At 41.4% G+C, this 10,479-nt stretch overlaps 1 long non-coding RNA gene across 1 annotated transcript in view; it reads left to right on the top strand.

Annotated features, from left to right (window-relative positions):
- The first annotated feature begins 249 nt into the window (after positions 1-249).
- The window catches only part of LOC125166212 (uncharacterized), a 33,152-nt gene continuing 22,922 nt past the window's right edge, over positions 250-10,479 (top strand). Inside the window, exons 1-2 of the long non-coding RNA XR_007152397.1 lie at positions 250-331; positions 682-720. This is a non-coding gene — a long non-coding RNA (uncharacterized LOC125166212). The remainder of the gene's footprint in view (positions 332-681; positions 721-10,479) is intronic.

Below are 10,479 nucleotides of genomic sequence, written 5' to 3'. Positions count from 1 at the left end.
GTGTGTGTGTGTGTGTGTGTGTGCGCGCGCGCGCACACGTGTATGTAAAATCAAAGTCGGAAGAGGCTCATTCCAGGATCTCCACCCTGAGTACCCCCTCCCCCCGTTCCCAACATAAGGTCAAGTGCTAAAACCTGATTATTTAGGTTTGCAAGACAAATAACTAAGGCAGTTAACTATATCTGGGCAGAAGGTCAGAGCAGTGATTCATCACGTAATTTTCAACTTGTTGTTTGCACTGATAGGATAGCAGGGAAATGACTTCACTGGCCTGAAATCCAGTCTCTGTTCTTCGGAGAGAAAGAAAGATGGCTCCAAACTGAGATCAGATGTGAGTGGGTTAAAATTTCCATCTGCTTCTTGAGAAAGGCGGACATAAATCCCCCAGCGAACAGGCCATCTATTATTTACCTCACTTCATCCAGTACTTATGGCACTAAAAGTATCACCACGGGGACCCCAGTTTGGCCTTTTAACTAATAACTTTTTGTGGGGAGGGATCTGTTTTGCTCTTCGAGAGGGATGGTATGTTCCACCAGGTGAAAGCTTTCAGATGTTCATGAAATTGGATTCATCCCTGACCCACTTCCCTGTGCGTGGCATTTCCACCTGAGGGTGAACTCGAGGGAGAGCCAATTGGGAGATAATGTCCTAAGCACGCCTCTCACATTTGTTTTCCAGGGCAAGCGATGCAAGTGAGGATTTCAGTATAACAAAGAGGTAAGTAGCAGTTCATATGTTCAAGTGAGTCCAGAGCAAATATGCAATCTGTAATTAGTGAGCGGACGACCTAGTCACTGCTTTTTATTTGAAGAGATCTGGGTTCCTACAGGAAACAATCTCTGAGTTTGGGAAGGACCAGACATGATCATTTCCACCAAACCTAAGAAACATACCCAAGAAGCCCCCTCGTTCCTCTGGTCCAAAGTATGTGGGGCTGTGGAAGAGGCAAGCCATAAACGCTGCTACAAATTTTGACACCAAAGGATTTTTTTCTATCATATATTGACAGTGGTCAGTCCTATGCTGTTATTTTATACTTACATTTCTCTGTAGACAGCCTTTAGATGAGACTGCCCTTTATTTCAGATGCTCCTTAGATCTCTATGAAAACAGTGGTAAAGTTATCAACCATAGACTTCCAAGAAATCCACTGAGCCTGGGAAATGTAGAGAAAAAGGCACTGAGCTGGGTGTTACTGTAAAACGTTTTTGAGAATGTTTTATCCATTGGAAAGTAAGTGGGCTGGTGCTTAAAAAGTATTTCACTTCCAAATTGCCTCAGTATGGACGTATGTTTCTATGTAACGTGCCAGAGTATTCTGTTTTTGAAAAATGCATATTTATTTTTGAGACAGAGGGGAGGGGTGGAGGAGAGAGAGGGGGACAGAGGATCTGAAGCAGGTTCTGCGCTGACAGCAAAGTCTGACGCTGGTCTCAGACCCACGAACCCGTGAGATGCTCACTTGAGCCAGTATCAAGAATCAGACGCTTATGCTACTGAGCCACTCAGGCGCTCCCACCCCCGTTTTTGAATGTTTATTTTTGAGAGTAGAGTAGTCTTTTTAAGGCATAGGCATTATGTTTGTTTTGCTTAAAGCCCCGCAAGTGTTTCCTCGTTTTGCTTAAAACCCGAGCCCCCTCAGTATGGGTTTGAAGGCCAAGTGTGGTCTGGCCCCCGCCTGCCTTTCCCACCTCATTTGCTCCCGCCTCTCCTTGAACCGGACCCTAGCCATGCTGAGCCCTTTGCTGTTCCTTGAGTGCATCAACCTTGTTCTTGCCTCGGGGTCTTTATACTTTTTGTCCCCTTTGCCTGGACAGCTCTTTTCTGAGCTCTTCGTTGGGCCCTTCGTCGGTCTTTACTCCTAACCCTGATTCGTGTTCTCTTCAGAGCACGCCCCATTAAGTGAAATTTTCCTATTTGTCTATGGGCGTGTGGTCTGTCTGTCTTCCCTCTAGAATGTAATCACCTTGAGGACAAAGACTTTTCCAATGAGAGCTTTGTCATTAGCACATAAGGCAATAATAGTTGGCCACAAATAAGCTGTTTCTCCATAAACAGCTCTTGAGTGAATGAGTGTGGCATCTCTGAATTGAAGCCCTGAATCCTGAATCCTCTTCTGGTTTTATCCGTAGCCTCCAGATAAACATGACTTGGATTTGAACTTGAGTTTACCCCTTATAAAATACGGTAATGTCAATTCTTGATCTCCGAGAGTCACACTCTTCCCAAGTAGCTTGGGATTCTTCAGACAAGCTATGTCAAAATTGTATCTGTAGTCGTGGGAGAGCTGTTAGATGAGCTTGCTCAAAGGTTCTGGTGTTTGAGTAGCCATCTTGAACCAGTGTCGTTGAATGTAACTAAATGCCTCTTGAATTAACAAATGCGCCCTCTATGCTTAGCATGGTAAAGGTTCAGCGCACTGCTAAGTGAAAGGACATTTACTAGTCAATGGTCATTGTTGTTGTATTCGTATAATATTGCTTCCCGTGGGGGTTTGTTTTCATGGAGTAAATGTGTTGATCATAGTGACACACGTATTGTCTATGAAACCACTACGTTTGCTAATTCCAATGAATCATTTGACATTCCGTTTGCCTAGCTGTCTCTCATGTACCTGGGTAATGTGAATCAATCCCTAAGAGGTGAATCTTTGTTTTGGATGTGGGCTTCCTTTAAAAGCAAAACAAAACGAAACGAAACAAAACAAAACAAAACATGGTATTCCAGTGCTACCTTACGAGTAGAGAGCCAGTCGGCTTTTAAAAAGTGAACACTCCTGTCTACCACTCACATCAAGAACCTCCTCATTCCACTCCAGAGGTCCTTACAGATTAATTTTGCCTGTTCTTTCACTTCATCTAAGTGGAATAACATAGCATTCACCCTTTTGCTCTGTATTTATCCATATTTTCGTCATGTAGCAATATTTGCTCTTTTCTCTTGGTATATAGTATTCCGTTGTCCGTTACCACAATTGTTTTGATCTACTTATGTACTGTTTGTATTCCCAGAGTTTTTTTTTTTTTTTTTTTAACGTTTATTTATTTTTGAGACAGAGAGAGACACAGCATGAATGGGGGAGGGGCAGAGAGAGAGGCAGACACAGAATCGGAAGCAGGCTCCAGGCTCTGAACCATCACCCCAGAGCCCGACGCAGGGCTCGAACTCGCGGACCGCGAGATTGTGACCTGAGCTGAAGTCTGACGCTTAACCGACTGAGCCACCCAGGCGCCCCTCCCAGAGTTTGTTTTTAATGAAGCTTGCTATGGGTCTTTAAAAATACTCTGTTAGAGTCCATATATACGCCTCTGTGTTGGGTATACCCACAACTGGCATTAGTTGTATGTGTGTATGTGTGTCCAGATTTATTGGTTGTATGTATGTTAGTTGTATGTCCAGATTTATTAGGTATGGGCCAAGAATTTATGGAAGTAATTGCATCAAGGTGTACTGTCTGTGAGTCTGATTTGCTCTCAGTTATTTTAATTTTTGCCATTTTTGCGGATGTTTAATAGTATCATATTTTGCACTTGTGTTTCCTTAATGATACATGATGTTGAGTAGCTTTTGATGCATTCATTGACCATTTGGAAACTAGAAATAAATTATATTTATTGACCTTTCTGCAAATTAGGAAAAATTCTCCATTTATCAAGATGCCCCAAAGCCGTCTTCTGGGAAAACTGTCACAAAAACCTTACATATCTACAATGACTTGAAGGTTCATGACAGTGTCTGGGGATGTCTGGTGCCCAACCTGATGTGTGCAGTGAACTGTAGTCCCTGATAGACACCACTGCAGACATTAAAGGTAAGTTAGAAACTCACCTCAGAAATTTATATTGGCCAAAGGAAAGAGGGACACTGATCTTGTAGAAGATTCTCTGGGACCGTAAGAAGTTAAAGTAGACCAGACACTCAGGAGAGGAAGAGACAGCTGTGCCCCTGAGTTCTGTTAGGAAAGTCTCCTATGAAAGGATAGACTTGACTTAGAGAGTGTGCACCATGGGTGAATTTCAAAGTACTTTATCACCTGTCTTTGTAGCCACCGACCTGTCACCTGGATACCAACCGTAACAGGCTTATAGCTTAACAGATGCATGTTAGTCCCGGGCAGCAGAATGCTAGGGACCGACATGGACACAGAAGGTATTTGGAGAAAAATTTGCACGCAAAAAAGATGATATGATTTGCTTAAACCTGGCCCCTAGGTTCAGTGTTAAGAAATCTAAATTCTGCTATTAACCAGTATCGCGAATCCATTGTGATGTCATGCAAATCAATATATATCCCTGTAAGCAAATTTGCTTATATCTTTGAATGTAAGAATACTATAGTCCTCATTAATCCTCATTTGTTTCAGACAATATAGGTTGAGATTGAAAAATCGATAAAACCTGTTACCAACAGAAGATATTGTTGTTGGATAATTAAATGGCTACTATTAAGTGTTTCAGGTTCTTTTAGATTTACTGTAAGAAATGGGAATCTCAGAACATAGAAAACGACTTTCATTAGATGTACATTTAGGTAGATAAAACACCACTTAAAAGTTGTTCTAAATTCCAAACAGAAGCATAGTCGTATTTATAAAACTTAACCTTACCAAAATTAAAAAAAAAAAAAAAAACAACTCTGTGATAAGTCTCCTGACCTTTAGCTTTTTATCAATATAATTTGATATGATAGGAGAAAGCTTGCAGCATATGAAGTATTTTCATTAGATATGCATTCAGATGCAAGAAAGCTCCATTTAAAAGTAATCTACATTCAGAATCCAAGCCATGGTAATATTTATAAAACCTATCAAAATTTTAAAAAAAATCTAATTGTTTAGTGACAAGTCTCATGACCTTTAGATTGCCTATTGCATTCAATTTTATTTTTAGTCCTTTCAATTATCATCCCTATACTCAGATATCTTACAGTGAATTAATTCTTATGTGGGAGAATTTCATCTTCTTTGTGGGGGGTATGAGTCATTATTCCTTTTATCTTATGCACAGCATTTCTCCCATCATCATTTGGGTAATAATGAACTATTTAAGCATTTCTGAATATAGAGAGTAAGGCATGAGTTTGATGGTCATTTATTTGGAGTGAGGAAAATGATCTTATAATGTTGGTGATTATGCTAATTACTTCAACGGGGTGGATTCAGTATGTGAATAGAGAAAAATGAAACACGAGAAACTAATGTCCCTAAAACACACAAACAGCATGTATAAATGATTTAACTTTATGCAGCCTTAGGAACAAGAAGTTAAGTAAAATTACATAGGGTACTTTAGATTAAAATTTGATCAACTTTTATGTTATCTCTCTTTGCCTTTATTATTTTCTCCGATTCTCTGAATTTTGATGTCAGTATTTTATATGCAACTGTGCTGGCTCTCTGCTTCAAAACTTAAATAAAGCGTTGCCTTTAATAATTGCCTCTATGCAGCAGACAGTTCAGTCCTTTCGAGAAAACACGAGCCTCTCTAGGTCAGCTTGCTTTTATAACGGTTTTGGGAAATCCAAAGGGCGCATATAAATAAGTGTATTTGAGAGCTTTTGGCAAAACGGTGCATGATGTGTAGGTAATCGCTAAGATACCGTCAACTGAATTTCAATTTAGGCCGGCTAACAAACGGGAAAGCGAACGTAGCTAATTTAAACAAGGTTTGGTGGAGGGGAAACAAAGTCACTTGCTGCTACTCTTCTTAAAGTGGACTGTACATGATATTTAATTACTGGTACCCATGCCCTGAATTAATTAGGCAACCACAGCCTTGCAAGATGTTACGGAATGTATGGGGCGCCTGGGTGGCGCAGTCGGTTGAGCATCCGAGTTCAGCTCAGGTCACCATCTCGCGGTCCGTGAGTTCGAGCCCCGCGTCGGGCTCTGGGCTGACGGCTCGGAGCCTGGAGCCTGCTTCCCATTCTGTGTCTCCCTCTCTCTCTGCCCCTCCCCCGTTCATGCTCTGTCTCTCTCTGTCCCAAAAATAAATAAATGTTGAAAAAAAAAATTTGAAAAAAAAAAAAGGATATTATCGGGGCGCCTGGGTGGCACAGTCGGTTGAGCGTCCGAGTTCAGCTCAGGTCACCATCTCGCGGTCCGTGAGTTCGAGCCCCGCGTCGGGCTCTGGGCTGACGGCTCGGAGCCTGGAGCCTGCTTCCCATTCTGTGTCTCCCTCTCTCTCTGCCCCTCCCCCGTTCATGCTCTGTCTCTCTCTGTCCCAAAAATAAATAAATGTTGAAAAAAAAAATTTGAAAAAAAAAAAAGGATATTATCGGGGCGCCTGGGTGGCACAGTCGGTTGAGCGTCCGAGTTCAGCTCAGGTCACCATCTCGCGGTCCGTGAGTTCGAGCCCCGCGTCGGGCTCTGGGCTGACGGCTCGGAGCCTGGAGCCTGCTTCCGATTCTGTGTCTCCCTCTCTCTCTGTCCCTCCCCCGTTCATGCTCTGTCTCTCTGTCTCAAAAATAAATAAAAAAACGTTAAAAAAAAAAAAAAGATGTTACGGAATGTGGACGGAGACGGGGTAAAGGGGCTGGAGTTGATATCCTCCGGAAATGGCTAGGAAAATAAGAACGTGCCGAAACATCTCAGTGAGAACAAGTCAACTGGCCTGGAGAAGTAAAAAGAGAACCGGGGAGCTGTTCCATGGGTAGGAACCAGTAATAGAGTACTGATTTCTTTTCCTCACTGTATGTCTCAGAATAGCTATGTGTATGGAGTTCCCTTAATATTTTCAGACAAACTTTTGTGTGCTTATTCTCTTTCCTCCTTAACCACAGGCATAGTTTACAATGCCATATTGCGTAGTCATGCAGAAAAAAGAAAATATATATTGGTGACCAGAAAAAAGAATATTTGTGAGTTACATTCTCTTATTAATGATACTTAAATATGTATTAAAACTAGCTTAGAATAATACTAGCTTAGAAACACTATTCCGATTCAGTTGGGAATTCGCCCACTATTACCATTTTGGATTTTAAACAAATGTCCCAAAAATGGCATTCATTTATTCCATAAACGTCGACCGAATGCAAAGTGGCAGAAACCGCCGCGGTCTACCAATCTCCTTTCTTCCTCACTGAATAAACAAGTTTCTTAGTTTCACCTGGATACACAGCCCCCCCCAGATAAGCGCTATTTTTCCCAGCTTCTCTTGGAAATGGCTTGGAGTGCCCAGTGACTAGGTTCTGGTCGCAGTCCAGCACAAGAGATGGGATGCCTCGGGAGAGAAGGACACCTCCCGTTTCTCCTTCCCACCGCGTGGGAGATCCTCCAATAAGAAACAACCATGGGGCGCCTGGGTGGCTCAGTCGGTTGAGCGTCCCACTTCAGCTCAGGTCACGATCTCACGGTTTGTGAGTTCGAGCCCCGCGTCAGGCTCTGGGCTGACGGCTCAGAGCCTGGAGCTTGCTTCCGATTCTGTGTCTCCCTCTCTCTCTGCCCCTCCCCCATTCATGCTCTGTCTCTCTCTGTCTCAAAAATAAATAAACATTAAAAAAAATTAAAAAAAAAAAGAAACCACCGGTATGTCAGAGAGAAATAAACTCCCATAAAAGATACATATAAAAGACTTTGCATCTTGAGGTCTCCTAATTATGCCCGCTTTGCCTATAAGTTGAGTAATACAGCCTCTTTTGGCAGGTGTAACACTAACTGAATTGGGGGAGAGATTTTATTGGTTTCGTGTTTTAGGGTTAACTATTAGCACACATAATTTCCTACTACGCATACATATGCCCTCCTGGCAAATTATTTTCAAAACGACACTACTCAAAACCAACCATCCTAATATTATTGCAGTGTCAACGCACTCCAAGCTGGAAATTCTCAGACTGTGTGCCTTCCCTCCTTGCTTTTGGCGGAACCCTCTGCCCACACATACCCGTGCTTACACCTCGCCCAGGGGGAAAGCTATCACCAGAGATTTCATGCTAACTCCCAGGCATTATTCAAGCTCATATTTGATAATGGTAATGTCTAACGATGTCCCTCTGTGAGACTAAACAAGGCCAGCAAAGTACGGTAAAGCTTAGATTTACCAAAATATTGATAGCATTTTTATGTACAGTGATAGGGATATTTTTCCTTCAAAGACTTTCTAAAAATGATAATCTTAGCAAGATTCCACAAACCTAAATCACTTTTTTCCCTAATGCTCGTATCAATTAGCTTCCCCTTTATCAATTAGCACTCTGCCCCCAGATGATAAAGGAGGTGATCTAACATATTTTTTTAGGGAAAATGATATATTTGTAATCAAAATATTGGCCTTACAAAAAAAAATAAGAACTCCACTAGTTTTTTTTTTAATTTTCTTAGATTTATTGAGATACAATGGACTTATAACATTATGTGGGTTTAAGGTTTACAACATAATGATTTGAACCTGAATACATTGCGATATATTAACCATAATAACCCATCACTGCAACATAGTTAACAAGTTTTTCCTTTATAATGAGAACTTTGAAGGTCTACTCTCATAGAAACTTGCATGTACGCAATACAGTATTGTTAACTAAAGTCATCATGTAGAACGTTGTATCTTTAGAACCTGTCTTATAACGAGAAGGTATTGGGTATCTCCACCCAATACCCCTACTCCTTGCCTCTGCTGGCAACCACCAATCTGGTCTCTGTTCTTCTGACTTTGGTTCTCCTAGATTCCACATTAAGTGAGATCATACAGTATTTGCCTTTCTATTTAATTTAACATGGTACTTCAAAGTCTATCCATGTTGTTGTAAATGTCAGGATTTTGTTCATTTTGATGGCTGAATTGTATTCCAGTGTGTACATATACCACATTCTCTTTATGCATCTATCCATGGATGGATACTTAGATGGTTTCCAAGTCTTTGCTATTGTGACTAATGCCGTCAAGAACACGGAGGTGCAGATACCTCTGTGTGATAGTGATTTCGTTTCCTTCAGATATACATCCAGAGGTAGAGTTAATAGATCATATGGTAGTTTGTTTTTAATATTTTTAAGAACTTCCATGCTGTTTTCCATAGTGGCTGCATCAGTTTCCATTTCCACCAAACAGGGCACAAGGATTCTTTTTTCCGGCATATCCTTGCCAGCACCTGTTTTCTCTTATCTTCTTGAGATAGCCTTTTTAACAGATGTGGGGTGACCTGTCCTTGTGCTTGGAAATGTATTCTCACGATAATCAGTAATAGTGAGCACCTTTCCTTGTACCTGTTGACCATTCGAATATCCTCTTTGGGAAAATCTCTGTTCAGGTCCTTTGCCTATTTTTTATTTTAATTAAAAAAATTTTTTTACCATTTATTTATTTTTGAGAGAGAGAGAGACACACAGAGTGCAAGCAGGGGTGGGGCAGAGAGAGAGAGGGAGACACAGAATCCGAAGCAGGCTCTGGCTCTGAGCTGTCAGCACAGAGCCCGACGCAGGGCCCGAACCCACAAACCGTGAGATCATGACCTGAGCCGAAGTCAGATGCTCAACAGACTGAGCCACCCAGGTGCCCCTATTTTAATTTTAATTTTTTAATATAATTTATTGTTAAATTGGCTTCTATACAACACCCAGTGCTCATCCCACCAAATGCCCTCCTCAATGCCCATCACCCATTTTCCCCTCTCCCTTACAGCCCCCCATCAACCCTCAGTTTGTTCTCTGTATTTGAGAGTCTCTTATGGTTTGCCTTCCTCTGTCTCTGTAACTATTTTTTTTCTCCTTCCCTTTCCCCATGGTCTTCTGTTAAGTTTCTCAAGATCTACATATGAGTGAAAACATGGTATCTGTCTTTCTCTGTCTGGCTTATTTCACTTAGCATGATACCCTCCAGTTCCATCCACGTTGCTACAAATGGCCAGATTTAATTCCTTCTAATTGCCAAGTAGTATTCCATTGTATATATAAACCACATCTTCTTAATCCACTCGTCAGTTGATGGGCATTTATGCTCTTTCCATAATTTGGCTTTGTTGAACATGCTGCTAAAAACATTGGGGTATATGTGCCCCTATGCGTCAGCACTCCTGTGTCTCTTGGGTAAATTCCTAGCAGTGCTATTGCTGGGTCATAGGGTAGTTCTATTTTTAATTTTTTGAGGAACCTCCACACTGTTTTCCAGGGTGGCTGCACCAGTTTGCATTCCTACAAACAGTTCATTTTAGCCACTCTGACCAGCATGAGGTGGTATCTCAGTGTGGCTTTGATTTGTATTTCCCTGATGAGAAATGACGATGAGCATCATTTCACAGGTCTGTTGGCCATCTGGATGTCTTCTTTGGAAAAGTGTCTATTCATGTCTTCTGCCCATTTCTTCACTGGATTAGTTGTTTTATGGGTGTGGAGTTTGGTGAGTTCTTTACAGATTTTAGATACTAACCCTTTATCCGATAAGTCATTTGCAAATATCTTTTCCCATTCTGTCGGTTGCCTTTTAGTTTTGTTGATTGTTTCCTCTGCAGTGCAGAAGCTTTTTATCTTGATGAGAT

The sequence above is a fragment of the Prionailurus viverrinus genome, chromosome B2, assembly GCF_022837055.1.
Source record: "Prionailurus viverrinus isolate Anna chromosome B2, UM_Priviv_1.0, whole genome shotgun sequence".
Lineage (NCBI taxonomy): Eukaryota > Metazoa > Chordata > Mammalia > Carnivora > Felidae > Prionailurus > Prionailurus viverrinus.
Note: the sequence above shows the minus strand (reverse complement) of the source record. Positions and strands in the feature narration are given on the sequence as shown.